Source organism: Nothoprocta perdicaria, unplaced genomic scaffold, assembly GCF_003342845.1.
Source record: "Nothoprocta perdicaria isolate Ctin4 unplaced genomic scaffold, notPer1 scaffold_7, whole genome shotgun sequence".
Taxonomy (NCBI): domain Eukaryota; kingdom Metazoa; phylum Chordata; class Aves; order Tinamiformes; family Tinamidae; genus Nothoprocta; species Nothoprocta perdicaria.
In genome coordinates, this window is record NW_020455976.1 from 4,550,280 (window position 1) to 4,569,849 (window position 19,570).

Genomic DNA, 19,570 nt, shown 5'->3' on the forward strand with positions numbered 1-19,570 from the left:
CGAGGCCGCTTGTCAGGAGAGGTCTCCCAGCACCCAGGTATAAACCAGTAAATCCAAACACCCTATGTCCTGTAACAACCAGAGTCGCTGGAGCTAGTTTTCTTTTTTGTTTCATATCCCTTCAAGAAATGAACCTGCCATAATGCTTATGGCAGGACAACAGAGGGAAGATCATTTATAGTAAACATGCTCTTGCCTTGAATTCACATCTTTGCCTCCTGGTTCCTATTTATGGATTGAGRATCAAAATCTCTAAAGCTCTGAAACATGATTGATTCCCAGTTATTTTGTAATGACGTGCTCTCAGTCTGCCCTGTGGTTTGTGAGCTGCTTTGTGGTGAAACCAGATGTAATTCATCAGGTTTTTATCACCACTAAGCTGTGTATGTTGGCCAAGGGTAACTGGAATGGGCTGCGAGACACATGTGGTCTTCTCTGAGAAAGTCRGTAGCAGAACTCCCAAGTACATTATTCAGTTGGATTTCTCTGTAATGAAAACAGCAGTTTTCCTGGCTGAATCCAAACTTAACATCTGATTTACTCTAAAACATGAACCCAAAAGGCATGTAGGTCCTCTGGTGAATGTGGACACCTCTGTTAGGCTTATTGCTCTTTTCCTTACTTTATGSCTGCAGGTTTTTAATTGGTCTTTGAAAGTAACATTAGGTGCAAAACATCTAAGAGAAGATCACAAAATTTTAAGAAAAATAATGGTTCCAGGGGATTATTTTGGCTTTCTCGCCTGAGTTACTCCTTTTGGCTATGTCTTTTGTCCTCTGCCCTGTGAATGTGGCTCTGAGCACTATTCTACTCAAACTCACTCTGTTTAAGAGGACTTTTTAATTCAACATGCCCTAAATACTCTTTTTCTTACTGTCTAAATGAGGAGCAGATGAGCGTCAGCTGTGCCTGAAGGTTGTACTCAGCCTTTGATGGCTTCTTTCAAAACAGTATTTCTGTGTTTTTTTCTTTTTTTATAAATAGTGTGAATGGGTAGAAACTAATTTTTTTATAGGTAGTCATAAAAGCGGTTGCAGTAGAAATATAATAATTTCTGTGTTGATTTCCTCCCTGTAGTTTGAGGCCCCAAAATAAGCTATGGGGTGAAGCATGGATATAAGAATTGGATTGGTTGTTCCTGGAAAACTCAATGCCATAAAAAGTCTGTTCACAATCAAGAATCTTGGTCTTTAGGTCACCAGCGTGATGCCTGCTGAAGTGTGCAGTAAATAGAATTTTATAGTGAGAACCTTCTGCTAAATATCCTTTTTCATAGTGGGTATCTAAAATCATTTTCAGGATACTGGCTTATGGACAACAGTATTTTAGATTTCAAAGCGTTAGCAGTTTGAAGTACACTGAGGATGTTCCTATGTAACACATAGGTTTAAAATGTCTGTTGTTTCCATATAATCTTGAGGCTGCCATCAGCCTCATTTTTTGTAGCAGAACTATTCATGTTTGCAGCTGAGATGGAATAGATTTATTTAGTTTTAGATTTATGTTCTGTCAATTAATCACCTGAAGCTTGCTGTGACAGAGTCCTAACAAATGAGAAATACACCAGCAAAATTTTGTTTTAAAAGCYGATATATCTTGCTGCATAACGTTGACAGATGCAGTCAACGTGGTTCCAAACAAAAAAAAATTAATATTTTTTTCCTCTTTTTGAGATGCTGCTGACAGAGGAGTGTTCCAGTCGGATGGCCTTGCAGGGTTTGTGCTGCMACACCTGGGTGCCCTATCTGGAGTCTGCCGCTCACGCGCTTACCTGCCTTTCCTGTTCTGCTGCCTCTATCCCTCAACATTAATTGCTCCGTTAAGAGCTGTCTGCGTTTTAGATGCAGGGTTTTTTTTTACAGGACAGGCAATCTGAGAGATTTGTGTCAAAGCAGAATTCCACTGGAGAGTGAAGAGATTTGGAGCTACTCAAAAATTATTTTTATTGGTACAAGAGGGGAAAAAATATCTTTTTTTTCTACAGAATGTCATGTAATTCTTGGTGTTTTCTTCTTGAATAGAACATTGTGTCATATGAGAATGGCATCTGCTAAATATCAAGTAAAGCTTTTGATTTTTTTTTTGTTGTTGTTGCTGTTCTCTATGGAATAAATGGGAGGGTTTTGAATGGAAGCATGCACGGCAGTCTTCATACAGCAGCCTTCGCTTTGCGAAGCAGCTGTGAATTTAATGGGAGTACAAATGAAAAGCAGTTGATAATTAGGCTGCTGGGTGTTTTAGAATTATTATTGTTAATTTTTAACAATCAATTTGGTAATCAGGAGTGTGCTATTGAGAGGCATGTATTTTTGTATTTGAATATCCTAAGCAGCATTCCAGCTGCATGACCTGGTAACTTACAGCTTCTGCTGAGAATTGGATACCAGAAGAGACTTGAGGGTGCTGCTATAAAACAAAGAAGATTGRCAGACAGGGCTGTATAGAGAAGCAAGGTATTTATTTATAGTACTACAAGTTTTCTTTTTTCTTCTTCTAACTTTGCGTAATATTAGAGTACTGTCTTTTTTGGCTGACAGCTACAAGTGTWGACTTGCAGATTTTTACATCTACAGATCATTAATATTTTGAGTAGCCTTGAGTATAGGAAGAAAACTAATTTCCCATCATAAAGTCTACTGCTAGCTAAGCAGAAAATTAGKATTTCACAAATCAGTGGTGACTTCAGGCCAGTGAATTGGTGAAAGAACCTGGCTGCTTTGGAAACCTTTGGCCCTGGGAGAAGCTGGGACTTCTCTCATTGATGTGCTTTTGGAAATTCCATCCTTGCTCTGCAGCTCTAATTGTTTTATGATTATTTTAAAAGTCTTTTTCAAATTAAATGAGTCTATAAGAGGATAGGTAAGAAATACGTGTATTTCTCAGTTTCTGCAGTGAAGGGCTTACTAGCCACAGCATTTATCGATGATTTGGACTCTGAGTTGTCACACGTCGTGACTGAAGGCATGATGAAGTCTGCTCTTTGAATATATGAGTAATTATTCAGCTGCTCTAACTCTTCTGTGCAGTCTAGAGGAGAGGATATGTCTTGGTATAACTCAAATGTAATGTATCATCTGTATCTTGCTTGAAAAGCCTAAATTGAGACGAGAGGGTCTGAACATGACACAACTCGCAGCAAAATACCACTTCTTTGTGTTCTGCTTGCTTTATGCTATGTGCGTTTGTTGGAACTTGGCCTTTAATGTGATTCACATTAGATGTACATGCTTGTGTGGAGTCTCATGCCTCCCATGGTCGCGCCTGTGTTTGAGGTGCGGGCTCGTGGCAACGCGGGCTCTCGTCGCTCCCGCGCAGCCGCTTTCTGCTTGGGGCTCAGTTCTCTGCGGGCGCCRTGCTGGGTGCTGCCTCCCTGCCTGCAGCCAGGCAATACTGAGGGGATTTATTACTCTTTTATTACTGCTGTGATTTAGATGCCTTTTATAGTGGACATGAGAGCAGCTATAAAATTTGATTACAGTGGTGATGCAGGATCGTTTATGCCTGAGGATAGGCTATTTCACAGTCCTCGTTTTTTTCCATCTTCTCTGCTTTTTTAGGCAGCCTCTGTTTTTCTCTGCCTGTTCCCTGGATTGCGGAGCAGCGTTCCAGATACCGCCCTGCGTCCCGTGGCCTTCCTCCAAATACCCTAGCTCCAAATACCTTTGCTTTCTCAGCAGTGCTTGTGCCTGAACGTTAGCAATGAGCTGCATGGGGAAGGAGTCGTGTTGTGAAGGCTTGGGGTTGTGCCAGGTTCCTGAAGGGCTGCCTGCGTATCCCTCCTGTGCCAGAACAACTCATTCAGCCTTTCCTACCCTGTGCAATACAGAGGTGGCCAATGCACTTCCGAGCGAGCGTGCTGGTTAGCAGAGGGATATGGCAAGTTGCTAGGGTGGAATTTAAATCATCACAGGGGGATCGGGAGCCTTAGAGGGGTGAGTGAGGCTCTAGCAGCAGCATCTGCTTGGCCATGTCAAGGACGCTGTGTGTACAGCTCTGCTGGGAGAGTGTTAGAGTAGAGATGGACTTTGGGATTTGCCGCTTCAGCTGTGAGTAGAGCCCGTGTGTMTGTCCAAGAGCAGATCTGTGTCTGCATGCAGCCCCGCGGGGCAGCTCCACACCAGGACATGCTCCACATGCTGTCCAGGTGGCCGGTGCTTGTAGGGCTGTGCACCCGTTCCCCTGGTTATTGGGAGGGTTCGTGTCTCCACGAGCGCAAGGTGAGGGGCAGGAGGCCTTGCAAGTGAAGGGTTAGCTGGCTGCGTCTTTCTGCATCTTCCATTGGGTATCTGCTGCCTGCTGTGGCCGCTCCGCGCTGGCGCGTCCGCTCGGGGCTGGACAYTGCTCCAGTGCTCCCATAACCCTCCCTGTACTGCAGCACTGCAGGCCGTGCTGTGGAGCCACCAGGAGCGGGCCGGCTGTGTGAGCCTGCCGGATCCCAGCAGCTCTGGGACAAAGCGCGGCTCCCCAGGGGACTGGCCACTGCCGTAGAATCCARCAGAGCCCAGGACCTGCCAAACTCCTTTTTCTCCTGTACTTACCTGGTAGTAAAGCAACCCGGCTGGACCTTCAYGCGACACATTCCAGAACCAATAAAGAGACATGCTTCCATATGGACCTTGTTTTTCCTTTGGGCATCTTCCTGATCCAAGGCCGTCTGCTTGAAGGTGGAGAAGAGTGATCCCAGTGCTAACACACAAGGATGGAGGTCCTGGCGGGCGAAACCTTTATCACAGCTTCTCTTTGGCAAATCATGACAACTGACTGGACTTGCCACACAGCGGGGTCAGCGTTTGCTTTAGTGGCTCCACTTGGAGCAGAGATGGTTCTTTACCCCTTAGAGCCTGACAGACCACCTCAGATGTTGCTCTCTGGTAGCATGACAGCAACGTGGTGATCAGCATGACACGTAGGGTCATTTGGTGCTGGCCCACCAAAATTAGAAAGAACTGAAGGCTCAGCCCAAAGTACAAACGTTGCTATTATATGACTTGCTTCTTTTTGGCTTTTAGCTAATAACTGTCCCATCAAAAGAAGAATAAGACATGGCAGAGCAGGAGCAGTAATTTCACTCCACGTGAACTCTCCACGTAGGTGACTCATATGTTGTTCTGTTYGCTTTTTTTGTCCATTTAATCTGTTGTAAGAGAGCAGCTGCTGTATTGAAATATATGCCAGGGAAAACATGGAAGCACAATGCCCAGAAAACTTTCTGCTTTCTTTCCAAGTGTTTGCTCACATACACGTGTTCCTCTTGGGTCGATGCAAGGAGCTGCCTTTTCCTCAACCTCCCGATTTCCTCGCAGCGCTGGCGAGAGGCATTCGGCTCCCCTCTTCTGCTTCTSTCTTCCAGTGAGTAACTCTGTTTCTCTGGTTAATTAAAGTTTCCTGCAGGAGTGGGTTGGAGCGCTGATGGGGATGACTAACAAAGTAATCGGCAAGCGATTAGCGTGTGGGCTGCTGGGCGCAGATTAGCCTGCCCTGGACTCTGCTTTTATCTTAGCTCTCTGTTTTGAAATAATTCTGTTAATAATATATAGGATTTCTGTCCCATTTAACTTAGCGCAAAGTAGACAAAGTGACTCAGTTTCGAAAGGCTCTGATTCAACTCGGACCGCAGCCCCTTGGATGCAGCGTGAGGCGACGTGACCGGCTCCTCTTTCGCTCCCCTCAAATTTTCCCCCTGTGCAAGGTGCAAGGGGGAGAGAGTTGGTCCGAGGGGAGAATTAGGGTGATTTTGTAAGGCCTCCCGAGATGCATTGGTGAGGATCACATCCCCAGACTCCTTGTGAACTGGCAACCACCAAAGGGTGGGGAGGATGTGGAGGTTTCAGTTGTGAATAAATCGGAGAAAAATAAAACCTAGTGCAGAGCACAAGTTCCCACAAGCTTCTAATATGCCGGGAACCTCAGCTCTCATGCTGTGCACTTAACAAAATAACAACTGGGGGAGAGCATTGACATGTAGCCCAAATTGGGAGATGTTCTCTCCTCCTGCAATTCCTGCGTCTGCTATTATGGCCCCAGTGGGAAAACTGTTTGGAAAGYGGAAGACGGAGCACACAAGCTCAAAATACTCGAGAAAAGAGAAGGAGGAAATCCTACAAAGGGGTGTTATGGGTGGCATGTTGGTGACGTGGACATGTCTGACTGACGTAAAACTGGGTGTTTGGGTCCTCATCCCGTCAGAGAGGGAGCAGCATCATCCGCGTGCTCYGACTGACAGCTGTCAACAGCACACCTGAAATCTGAACATTGATCACGAGGAATGAAAGAGAACAAAAGTCTTGGCTATGAAATAAACTTAATTATCAAGAGGAAACTGAAACACTTAAGCCTCTCTAAATGCTTGTGAAATTAGTTAGGCTCTGAACTGGTTTTGGTTGGGTTTGTTTCCTTTAAAGYTAATTTCCAGACCACGGCTTGCTCTCGTTTGATCTGGAAGCCAGGTGAGTGTTTAAAAAAAAAAAGTGAGGAATGTGATGTTGCCTGGTACCAGGGTTGAATTACAGTTGTAACTGTTTTGAAAGTTGGTGTCAAAAAAAAAAAAAAAGAATAGAACTTGCTTGTTAAAGCGTGGCACTTGGCTGTGGTTTTGCTTTTCGTGGCAGCGTTGCTGAATTCATCTGAACGAGCTTCTGTGCCAGGTTCCCCGTTGTGCTGGCACAGCAAAAATACCTTTTTTTCCCCCTCCCCTCTCTCTCCCCCTTCGTGTGGATGAGCCCGGCGCTGTGGCGGCCAGCGTGGGCGCAGGGAGCCCCGCTGGCTCCGCGCTCCTGCCGGGGCTGACGCTGCTCAATATCCCGAGCTGCTGTGCTCAGTAACTTCTGAGCTGCTAACTCTGAGCCCGGGCGGTTTGGGGCTGGCCAACCTCGAGGTTAACTGAGCATTCGGCTCCTGGGAATGAGGAAGGGAAACAAGAAATGAGCCTGGGATGCTGCTGACAGCTGTAGAGGCAGGTGACAGGAGTTCCTTCTTATAGGGTCTTTCTTGTTTTTGCATGGCTGCAGTGCTCTGAGCCACCAAATGGAGCTGGTGGGGCAGGCGCTGAGCTGCAAGCCAAGCTGCTATTCCCTTCATCAAATCTTCCAGAAGGTTTCCAGGTTCTCTTGCAATTGAAATGCATCTGGGGACTTAGCAGGTATCTGGACTCAGTTTTGGTTGTTACCAGATGAAGGATCCATTGCAGCCCCTTGCCTGTTTCTTCAGCCTGGCTCTGAAACGCATGCTGCTTTTTGTAATGAATATGAAATGTGATGAATGTGAAGCTACCTGTTTGTCTATACAGCTGTCTTGAGAGGTGTCAACTTTGGCTGTCAGTTTTAATGTTGGCCTATATGCRGGTTCAAAACCTTCTGGTCTCTGTTCTTCTTCCCTGCAGTAAGAAGCAGTTGAGAGAGACCTGGAAACATCTCCCGTTCTATCAGCAAGGCAGACAACACAGCTACTCACGAGCACAAATTCCAAGCGCTGAAAGTTGTTTTCGACCTTCCCTCCCTGCCCTGGAAGGAAGGGAGAGAGGGGAGGCGAGAGGCAGGATTTGCCCCTTGCAGGTGGCAGAAGGATCAGAGTGATTCGCCAGCTAAGGGCGTCTTGGTGCCTGGCAAGGAGAGGTGTCGCCAGGCGCGCCGGGAGCTGCGCGCTTGCTCACGGCAGTGCTCGCTGCACRCTCGGCCYGCTGCTTGCTGGGCTCCTTTCTCARCCCTCTGTGGCCACGACAAATGCTGCCTTTGGCAAGCTCTGATTTACGGCAGGCCACTTATTTCTTGGAAAAGTGCTCTCATCCACTGGCACGATGGAGAGCTGTTCTTTGCCTAGTAATAGTGACTTCAGGGACAAACTGCTGGTTGATCAGTGAGGAGATAGGCAATTTGTGTATGTGTGCTTTTTATTATTATTTTCATTATTTTCATTTAAATCCTTTTCATTTAAAACACCTGGTCAAATGAGACATTGCTTTGGAAACTACCTTAGAGCTTCTGGAACCAAGTTACAGAACACCATTCTTGCTCATGCCTTCAATATTCACTAGTCTTTAACTGCTTTAACTTTTAAGGCTTCAAGGGTGCCAGGAATACTGGCACAACGGGGGTTATTTCATTATCTTCCACTCTAAAATCTCCTGGGCCTTGGTCAGGTGTCACAGTGTTTTGGTAGTTGCTTTCCCTGTTACCCCAGTTCCTAGGAAAAGCCTCCTTTTAACTCAKGGCAAGTTGCACAAAGCAGGAAACACAGCTTTGAACTGGAAATGAGTCGGGCTTTCACAGAGGGTATCTATGATATTCAGACTCCAAGATGGTCATTGTGCAAGAGAAGAATTTAGTTTGTGTATTGCAGCCCTTGGACAACACAGTTTTGAAGCTGTTGATACTGCTCAGAGGAGCATTGTGACTTAAATGACACAAACACACAAACAGAAGCAGGGGGAGACCCCTTCTTTCTGCTTTAGCAGGGAGCAGCRTCAGGCTCCCCAGGTCCTTCTCCAGCTGGAGAATTCCCTGTGCCTGCGTCAGTCGGCTGAGTGACTCATAACTGTGATGCTAGTGTAGGGCTGACTCTGGATTGGAAGCCTAAATATATATATATATATCAGGAGAAAAAAAAAAACACAGTTAGCATTAGGAAGGAAGCAAGTAATTTTGTTTCCTTAGGTACAGGCAGATTTAAACATTTTTCTCCATTGTTTTTCCCCTCTTGTCACCTGCATTTGCTGAATGTTCCCAGGCCTGTATTTGACATGTTCCCTTAACATTTATTATACCTCCCTTTCCACTGTAAAGGATTATGAGTTGTTTGTTTGTTTGTTTTTTGTTTTTCTTGAAAATCTGAGGACTTTTTACACAGTATTCAGGATATGGTCATTTGTGGCCTTGCTTATTTTAGAAATAGCACCCTCTCCACTTTGTCTTCTTTCACTTGGAAGACACAGATTTGAAGAAAGTGAATCACTACAGTTGTTCTTTAGCTGTTTACTTTATGTTTTCACCTACCTTATTCTAAATACACTTTTAGTGGCAGGTAGGTCCCTGGTTTTTCCTGCACAATTTCAATGATAAAAGGGAGGGTGCTACCAGCTGCCCTGGTTATGGAGTTACAGAGCTGAGATGTGCCCTCTTTGGCAGCCTGCCCTGCCTGCTCCTGGGATGTGTYGTATCAGGAAAGTCAGAGGCTCATAATAGAGGAGAAAATAAAGTGGTAGAAATGATAACGGGTATTGAGCACTCGGCAGAAATTTATAAGATGCCACGGTGACATTTCAAAGGGTTTTATAGCTGCTGTTTGACTTCCAGGTGTTGTCTCCTGTATGGTTGGCAATGTGGTTGAAGGTCATGGCATGTGTCTCTTAGGTGACGTTTGCTGACAAGGTGTCCCTGTAGTGAACGCTGAGGTCTCAGTGCACCTATGATATTGGGCTGGCTAGGGGCAAGCCTTTTTGAGAAATCTATTCTGAACTAAAAAAGGGAAAATAATGTGTTATATTGCACTGTTGTGGCCTCTCAAAATGTGTCTGCTTGCTGGGATGCCACAGATCCCTGCAGTTGCAAGCTGTCTAGCAGAGATAAAGCTAAAAAGAGATTTCACTAATGCTATCATTTGACAGTCTGGGGTAATTCCTTCATTTTGTTCTGGAGAATTTGTATCCAAAAGTAGGGGGAGAGAAACCTCTAGGTTGTTTAAAAAAAAAAAAAAATCTAGTAAATTATAGTCCAGGAAAGCCTCTCTCTGCCATCTAGGTAACCAGGCTGACAGTGATGAAAATGGCATCATTGCCCCAGGGAGCTTAACAGAGGAGTATGTTGCATTTGAATAGTATTAAAGAACTTCCTTTCTTTTCACTGACTGTGCCCGCAGGATTACACAGAGAACTTGCCATAGGAAGAACTTACCAAATAAGCTTGCTTTGTACATTACTCTTTAGTCTTTTACGTCCAAAAAAGCTTTTCCCAAACAACATTGAATTCTTGCAGCATAGTAGAGACAAAGCATCGCCCTACACTGAGTCCTGCGCAGAGCAGCGGACTGATGGATCAGATGAGGAGCTAGAATAGCAGAATGAGRAGAAGTTACTGCACACCCAAGCCCATGCAGGATATCTGCCTGGAAACCCTAACCAGGGATGGCAGAAAAGCAGGTCTGCTCTGCTGGTGTTGGCCGAGGCAACTGGTCCCTGGTGCTTTCTGAGAGCAGTTGTGCAGAGCTGAGGACGGGCTGCCTGGGTCTTGTTTTTGCAACAAAGGCATCAGCAGATTGCCCTGTTTCTGGCATTCTCAGCTGCCTTGGTAAATCGGGGGGAGTTGGGGGAGCAAATGTGGTTTTGGTGCAGGATAATAAAAATATGTAATATGCCCCCTCTCAATATGAAGCAAAAAATCCTTCAGGAAAACAAAAACAAAAAACTCGCCCAACATCGGTATGTGAGCAATTCTCCTCTCCCATTACCCAGAACTAGTCACCTCGGGAGCTGGTTATGTGTAATGCACCAGTCATAAACCAGTGGGAGTATGTTACAAACGAAGGAATGGGATGGGAGCGGGGCTGGGAAGGAGTCTTGGGAATGAGCAGTGCTCTCCCACGCTGCAGGCAGCTCCGTTAGCTGAATTCCTTTCAAAATACCCATCCCCACCGAGGGATGCACCAGGTCRCTCCCTCTGAGCTGCACGTCTCTGTTCCAGGGCTCGTGTTTGACAGAGCACAGGGTGGCTCRTGCGAAGTGTTGGAGTAAGAGGCAAAAACTTGGCAGTTAATATTCTTACCTTCTGATTTTGTTTTGTTTATTCTGTTTTTCAAGCCCAAACAGCAGCCTGGCAGGGAAAGTGTCTTTGCTTGGGCATCATCATGGTTGTCATCAGCAGACTCCTGTCTTTGGTAACTGCGCTTGGTTAGTGAGTGACAGCCTTCCATTGGGCAATCCTGCTTCCCCCTCTTGGGGAATGGGATACTTTTCAGGTCAAAGATTAAGTCATTGCTAAATAGATGATAATTTCACAGTGTGTTATTGCAGCATATGCCCGAGCTAAAGATTGCTCCTACTCAGCTCTCTGAGGCTTTTCCACACATCTGTTGGAAATAGGAGACAGGGCCCAAATCTTGCATCTGACTATCTGCCAATTTATAGCAGCACAAAGATCTAAATTTGCTACTTGGAGCCCACCTTGAAATAATAGCCTATCTACCCACTAGTAGCAGCTGGATATAAAGTTTGCCTTGATAGCATGATGTCCAGGTTGTTACCTACATGCAGACCTTGGCAGACGTATGGATGGGAGCATCAAGATGAGGCATTTGGAAGAGAGGCTTCCCAGGCAGTCTATGGGCTCTGGATGCAGTTTCCAGAATCAACTCTCTTAAGCAAAGTGGCTGCACTTAGGAATGACAAAAGCCCTCTCCTTGGTGGCTAAGTGTGTTGGATGGTGCTTTACCACCTTTGAGACTGTGTGGAGCATCAATCAAACACCTCCATGGTTGTTATTTTGGTCCCCTGCTCTTAGCTGAGCCCTACCCCTTGGGAATGGCTTGAAGAAGATGCCATTCCTGTTGCATTTGTTATGCAYGATTTGAACAGAGCTGCTTGAGGAATTCACGCTGCATTTTGCTGTTTTTTTTTTTTGTTTGTTTGTTTGCATTTTGCCTCTTCACTTGACCTGGCATTTCCCACAGCTCTCATTCTGTGCTTCCACTAATAGCGAGAAATAACGTGGACACCCTGTCACTGGTTTTGCTCTCTGTGTCTGAGGAGTCGTTCTTGGCTGTGAAGAATCTGCTCTTCCAGCCGAGTGCAACGCTCACAGTGAAGGCCTTTTTAAAGGAGTCTGTGCTGAGTTGCATCAGCTGCTTTGCTTATCTGAAGTTCTTGCTCTTTTGGTTAGGAAGTCCTAACACTGTTTAAATAATTAAGAAAATGCTATATCCCTAAGGAAATGAGAAGATACTGTGTGGTGGAGACAACTCCTTTAAAATTGTTACCTCAAACCATAGTCTTGGGTGTGTAGGGCTCCCAGCGGTGATTGATGGCATGAGGGGCAGCACAGCGGTGACTTTCCTGAATGCCTCACGTGGCAAAAAGAGCAGGAGCTGGGMAGTTGTGCAGAGTGTTAGCAAGGTATCTGCAGCACAGCAGGTATCTCTGAACTGCTGTGGAGAAATGCCTTMGTTTTGCTACTTGGGAGCCGTTGGGTCTCTGCAGGATGAAGGAAGCGATGCCCTGAGGTCCCCCGGTCACCTCAGGGGTCTGGTCGATCCTAACTTTCTCTTCTGGGTACATGGTTGGTTAGAGACAGAGCAGCTGCTCCATGGAGCCTAGCAAGAGCCGTCTCTTTCTTCCTAGAGGGTATGCGGGCCCTCTGGGAAGGAGGAGGAAGACAGGGGAAATGACCAGCCTCTTCATTCCTTCTCTTTCTTTGGGTTTCAATAGGGCTGTAAATGTCAGCTCCTTCCTAATGGATCTGCAGATTGATCCACTCCTGCCACCGAAAAGGCTGGTGTGGCTCCAACAGCAACATCAGGTTTTGTCGCTCTGTGCTCCATCCCTTTCCTTTAAGGAAGAGGCTAAGGGCAGGGTAAGTAGGAGAGCAGGTACCTTCCTGTAGGGAAGCCTGCTCCTGGTTAGGGGATGGTTTTGAGAGGTGATGTTTTCTTTTTGTTTATTCTGGCTTCTGTTCTTCTTTTTAAGACTATGGAAAGTCACACAGGGATCTTCACTGAGCCTGTAGTAGGCAGGTGCTGCCTCACACACATTTCTCTCTCTTCTCTTCCTTCCTCCTCCCCCAGCTGTATTTCATTAGTTGCAAGTCCTAGGGCAGGGAAGGAATGGATGACTGCTTTCTTTCTTGCCTTTCCTAGAAGGTTCCTCAGGTTGACATTTATTGTGTAGGAGGAAAATTGGCTTTGTATTTGTCCTTGGATTGCTTTTAAGTGAACCAGAGAGTTCAGCTTATGGAGATGTCAGTTTTTTTTTTTTTTTTTTTTAAGATTCCTTTCACTTGCAAAAATTCACTCAGTTTTCATTACAGAAATATTTATGAAGCTTTAATTAAATGTTTGTGTACCTTGGAGCCCTACGGTGAGCAGAGCCCTGAATGCAAAGAATTATGCACAGAGACCACAAAGAACGTGGACTCTGTGGCAAATGATACTGCATATGCTGAAAAAACAGCATTTGCAAGATCTGCCAAACGCTTTGTGAATCAGTGAACTTTGCTTCTCCCACACACCTCTGTCTCACGGATCGTGCCATATCTTGCTCATGAACCATGTGGTGGACTGGTGCTCCCTTTAAAGGTGACTTACAGAAATAGGAGACCCTGACAAAGGTCAGTTTTCTGGGTCTTTCTCAGGGTTTTGGCTTCTCTTAAAGACTTATCTGGCATGTAGAGATTTTATGTTATGCTAATCCTCAAGTATCCGAGCGTTCTCACAAGCAAGGATGAACAAAATTCCTCAGTAGTCCCMCTTTTACTGGAAAAAGAATTAAAAAGTTTAAAATACTCATGGTCATGTGAGTGGTCAACTGTGATCACGGGTCAACTGTGTCAACTAAAATGTGCAAACTATATGAGCTTATCTTCCCTGCATCATCCAAGGCAGTGGGCTTTATTGTTGTTTTCCCACAAGGTCTAGCTCCTGTTTTTGATTGTGACCTTCAGTGCAAACAAGGAACAAGATTTAAAAAAAAAAAAAAATATTTTATCTAATACTGCTTTTCTGTCCAGTGAATATCTACAATGAGATCAGAGATATGACTCTGTATTGATCATATATCTCTAAGTTTCCCTACCAGTGGCCACTACAACGAGCAGACTCTGGCAACCGTTGATTCTAAGAGCAGATGAATAACTCTGTGCCTTCCAGATGTGTTTCCAAAGAACCAGCACCACCTTTTCCTGCATGACACATGACAGGAAAGCAGTGATGTAGATTCTCCTGTACAGACTCTGTAGCCTCAGAGAATCGAGCACCTCCTGTCACTAGGCTCTAATAAATTCAGGTCAGTAATGGAAGATTTCATGGGAGGAACCCAGCAGCAAAGCAGTTTGAACTTGTGCTGTGTGGTTCCTGCTCTTGTCTAGGAGATTAATGTGCACCTGGCCTTTRGACTAGCTCAGTGGTGGGAGATGGCCCGGGAAGTTGTGTGATAGTCTTTGCTAGAGAAATGCTCATGAGAGATTTTAGAGCAGATTTCTGTCCTGCCTGCTATGAGCCATAGCATCCAAAGGGGTGTAAATACCACACAGTGCTGCATCAGTCACGTGCAAATAATTTCTTAGCCTTTTCAAGGATGAGGAAAATGAGACTTTTTTTCAGTAAAGCTTTTCTTGTGTTGATAGGGAAAAAATAGAACAGCAGTCCTTATTCATCTCATGTCTTTGCAGGCCTTCTGATCTTCACGCAATCTTCTTTTCAGTGTTTTAACTGCATATCCAAAATAGCCACGTTAGGAGTGACATTCTTAATGAAAGCCTCACTGAAATTACTGTAATTTGTTACTGTAAACAGATGATCTGTGTATTTTAAATTGCATCTCAGGCAAGCAGTCTCTGGAAAATGCAAGTCTATGGTGTGGCACAGCATGGGCTGCAAGGAGGGGGAGATGTGCGTAGGAGGGCATCTTACTACTGCTTGATTTCATGCTGCAGATGGTAATTAGCATTAGGGAAGTGTGGTTTATTAAARTGCAGGTTGTAGGAGAAGGTATCAGCTAGGGACAAAGTATCAACCAAGGACAGTAGCAGACAGGTGAGATGTTCAACAAATGCAGGTTTTTTTCACCGTCCAGCTTACAGGTTCAGATCCAGGCTGGGGTGGTGGCAGGGTGATGTTGACTGTTTCATACTACAGTAGCAACAAGAGACCATTTGCAAGGTGACCACTCGAAGTGCTAAGCACAAGAATGTTCCAAATGGTACTTGTTGTCTGGAAGATCATAATACATCAGAAGAAAAATAGGTTCATACACCCAAGTGCCAGTTTTGGCCTTTGTTCTTCTTAGCTGGCCTCTCTAGGCTTCCCCTGTGTTCTTCCTGCAGCTCCTCAAAGAAACTCTGAGGGTGCTTCTTGGGCTTCTCAGGAATCSCCATGGAGAGGAGTCTGTGCAGTTAACTGACCTGCTGCCCCTGTGCCAGCTCCGGACGTTGGCTGCGTTTCTGGATGGTGGTTCTCGTGTCTGGAGGCTCGTGCTCGCCCTTCTGACTTTTCCTGCCCTTTTTCAGTGGCTCCATCCAGGCGTTAGGTGGGTTGGATTGAAAGGCCGTAGTTCTCCTTGCCTTTAGGTGAGATCCTCAGGCTCTAACACCGCGTGCCCTGGTCATGGCAGCAGTTTGGCTGTGCTGCTTAGGGACCTGCCGTTCTTGCCTTTGGCAGCTGTGATCGGTGACCCAAAGTGACAAAACTTCGGAACTTTTCCAGTTAAATATGGTGCAATTTCTAAAACAATACAACAGCTTTACAAGCAGAGATTTCCAAATTAAGCCTACAAAGTCAGGAAGTGTTTTGAAACCTGTGTCTCTGGGTACTCAGGTTCACTCTGTTCTCTGTTAAATTTTATTTAGGTGTCCCACTTCATTCAGCTTCTACACTATCACCCATTCCAAATTTTCGTTGCAGATAATTTTCTGCTAAGGATCTTCTTAGTGCTTGGAAGATGAGAGCTGTCGCCTTTCAATTCTTATTACATCAGTAAATGGAAGCACTATCTTTAGACTGTCACTGCCTTTACCCTGCTAGTTCAGCAAGTCTGGAATATAAGGAAGCAGCCCAATAATAACAGGACAAACAGATGGAGAAACAGCATCCATAAAACATCACTGTAATAGAGTATTTCTTGTCTCTTCCTCATATCTTGTACCCWACCGTATCTGGTAGATGCTGTTCAGAGCAAGCTACTATATTCAATTTTAGGTATAATTCAAAATATAGGTTTTTCCATGCACATTTCTTTTGTTTTTAGTTTTGTCTTATTTCATTATAGGTTTATTTTAACCATGGTACTTCAAAAGAAAAGAACATGCAATCCAAGGCAGGTTCAGCAATGAAAATACGTCAATATCAAATCCAAACAATATTGTAAAACTCAAACTGAGGCTCCTCCATATGGTATGTTGATATTGCCAGCCAAAAACACAACATGCAACTTCCAGAGCTGGGTTCGCTGAACTTTAAAATCTGTACAAAAATAACTGGCGACAGCTTTGCTCAACGCAAAATCCTTTCTACTCTCTCCCAGAAAGAACTGTTCCCCCTGCCGTTTTTTCAGCACCTCCTCCTCCTCCCCTTCTGCTTGTTCTTCCTCCCTCTGTTCTGATTTTTCCCACATTTGTATGAATAGCCTCCGTGCCCGCTTCTTGTTCTCATGACGGAGGATGCATCAGAGTTTGCTGTCCATCTTGCTTTCCAGAGACGTTACCTCACCTGCTTCCGAGGAAAGCTGATTCCCTGCAGTTTTCCCATTTCCAAACACCCTCTGTCTTGGTTCAGTGCAGTTCTCTGAGTTTATGAATTAATCCTGCTGGCCACTCTCCCAAGTCTCCCWTGCTCTCCAAGCTCCAAAACAGCCAGCACCTCCCCAGACCAAGTGCAAAATGCACACGTGTGGTGTGCAGGTCACCAGGGTATTGTTTGATTTTTTTTTTTCTTTTCTTTTTTTTTTTTTTTTCCAGGAATTCTTCCAAGATTATATCCCTGGATAGGATATCCAGGAGAACTCCGTGAAAATCTTCTCCATCAAAAGTGTTTGTGGGAACAATGTGTATCCTTACTGAATAGTGATGAGAGCACTGAAGTGTTCGTTGCGTGGAGATGGTAAGTCAGGGGCGGAGTGCTGAGATAGCAGCAGTGTTATTAATAGCTGCACAAGTCACTATTGATGATAGTGAGATGAGACCGTAAGGAGACTGCATGAACCAGAGGTGACAACTTGAAATGTTGTTTTCCTGCTGTTGGTTCTTGGTCTGTGTATCTGTTCTCGCGCTGCTATTGTCATTGATTTCGTTAGTCTTGTTCCTGTGTCTCTAATAATGTCTTTATTGTCACCTCCTGCTCTCTCACTTCACGCTTCAGGTCTGTTATCCACATATCTATCTGGTGTCGAGAAGCAGCTTGTGGCAGTGATTTGTGCTCCCTAAAACAGAACCTGTTAGGTTAGTCTGTTTTGTGGAAACAGCCCTGCAAGCATGAGGGTTATTTCTGCCAAAATCCAGGAAACTCAGAAGACTGATTAGCCCAGGTAGCATCTGTCAAACGTGCTCATGTAGATAGTTATCTGTTGTGTAATTTGATTAGTTACAGGCACTCAGAACTAGGAGGGATTTTTATTGGTAAGGCTGGCTGCAAGTCAGAAATGACCATGAGGTGTTGTCAGCTCCAGCAGCCACTATGTTGAAGCAGAAAGTGCAAATTGCCCCTGTGGAGAGCAAGGTCAGCTGCCTCCAGCACATCCAGCCCTGAGGCACAGAAGCCGCTCTTGGTGCCTGCCTATCCTTGTTGGAAGTGATTCAGGAAAAGGGTGACAAAATTCTGATTAAAGAAACAGAGCAGTCTTCTTTGTTTCGTGAGGAATGGACAGAGGTGGGAGGGTTGTTTAGGAGGGAAATATCTTCTGTGAAAGGCAAACACAGAATTATCTGCAAACACAGAATTCTGTGAGTATGAAATATTGGGAGGGGGAACTAGGTTAGAATGAAATCTCAGAAAAAGAGATGTAAAATCCAGGGTAAATTAGAAAGGTTTATGTGGAAATTCTAATCCAGCTAAAATGCAAGAAGTAGAAAGACCTTAAGTTAGCTTTAATTACTAAGAAAATATATATAGCATCACAAAGATTGAGAGAAAAAAGATATGTGTGCTTCTTCCAGAACCAGGTATTTTCTGTGTCTGAACAGACATTGCAGACCCCAATTCTTTATAAGCTACAAAAGTAGCCATCACACTTGTGTTAATTATTTCTAATTTTATTTTTTATATATATTTTATTTTAAAAATTTTATGCATTTCTTAAGAATACATTTTTATACAATTTCATAAGAATATAGAAGAGAAAACCTATCACTAACCATAAATTTTCTTCACTTGTTTATCATTGAGAAAATAATTACTTTTAAATAACTGTGTGAGGTTTCTTTACCAGGGCAGTGGAGCTGCAGTACTGTGGAATCAGTTGTAATTTTACTCCTTATTGTCAATAATAGCGCCATCAAACAGCTTTATTGTGCTTAATTGAGGTAGGTTGTGGTGCAGCAGTTTGTGAACGTTTCTGTATTTTGGAGTATGTCTTGGTGGTGATGCTGAGCAAGTTACTTTTCTGTTTTGTTTTTCTCTCTGAGTGCTAATGAGACTCRGGAAGACACTTTCATTTGGACACTAGGCTTGGAAGCCCAGTTCTTCAAAAGAACTATGAAGAGAACGGTAACTTAAAACAGGAGCATATCCTAGCCAGTGTACTCTGATCACATGATGGGATATCAAGTATCCAAGGATGGAGCCCAGCAAGAGACAGAGAGTCCTGGCACCTGGGAATCTGAGGCATAGCCAGAGTACAGGGTTGAAAGCTGTGGATAGAGGCATAATTCTCCTTCTGATGCCCCATAAATGTTGATGGTTTTATGAGAACAAATGAGAGGAATTTCTAGGGCCGTAGGCTTTAGGATCTATATTTGAAATACGGAGAAGGGGAACCGATGAAAGGAAGGGTGGAGCCCAGCTCTGACTTTCTTCTAGGAGGAGAGTAGTTTTAGAATTAACAATCTGGGGAGAAAATTAGGATTTTAACTAATGTGTTTTGTCTGACTTGAGCCATTTGTGGGGATTCTCCCCTGGGTGGTTGCAGRGCCCACACTGTCAGTGCAGGAAGGGCCCTGGTTAGGACTCAGGTCCTRTCTTCTCTATCAGTTCCATGGCACCAAGCTGGAAACTTTCCAAAAACAGAGGCAATAATTTAAAGATCCATTCACTGAACATTCGAGTCACTGGACTGTGGAATTTGAAGAACTTGCTAGAGGCACCATCTTGTTTTGTGCTCATCTTGCCCAGAAACCTTCTTACCAAGGAGAGGAAAAAAGAAAAAAAACAAAGACGTGGTCAGTTAGAGTGGTATAACTTTGATCATAATGTATTTGGTGAAATATCTCAAACTCTTCAATCATGTCAGCTTGTTTTGTGATTGACTGTCAGGCTGGTTGGTGCTGTGACAATGAAGAAACTCTGCGAAAGGGAGCTTGCTTGACAGGAATGTYAATCCACTCTTGCAAGTCCATGACATATGACTAAATAAGACAAAGTATTTAGAAAAACTAAAACTCTCCTCTTACAGGCTCTGTCCCTAGGTCAGGTAGCAATAAGTACAGTAGCCGAAGCAACTCTCACTTGCACCTTTTTTTCTGATAAATGGAGGCTGGGAGGTCTTCCTTGGTGATGTGTTTTGTTAACGATTTAGGCATGTAATTACTGTTATGTTAAGTGTCTGTTGTAGATGCAAATCCTGTGTGAATCACTGAGAAAACAGTTTGGTTTGTCATATGCAACTTCCACTATAACATCTAGAAATGTCTATAGGGGATGTGTTTCCTGTGGATTATGTTGGCTT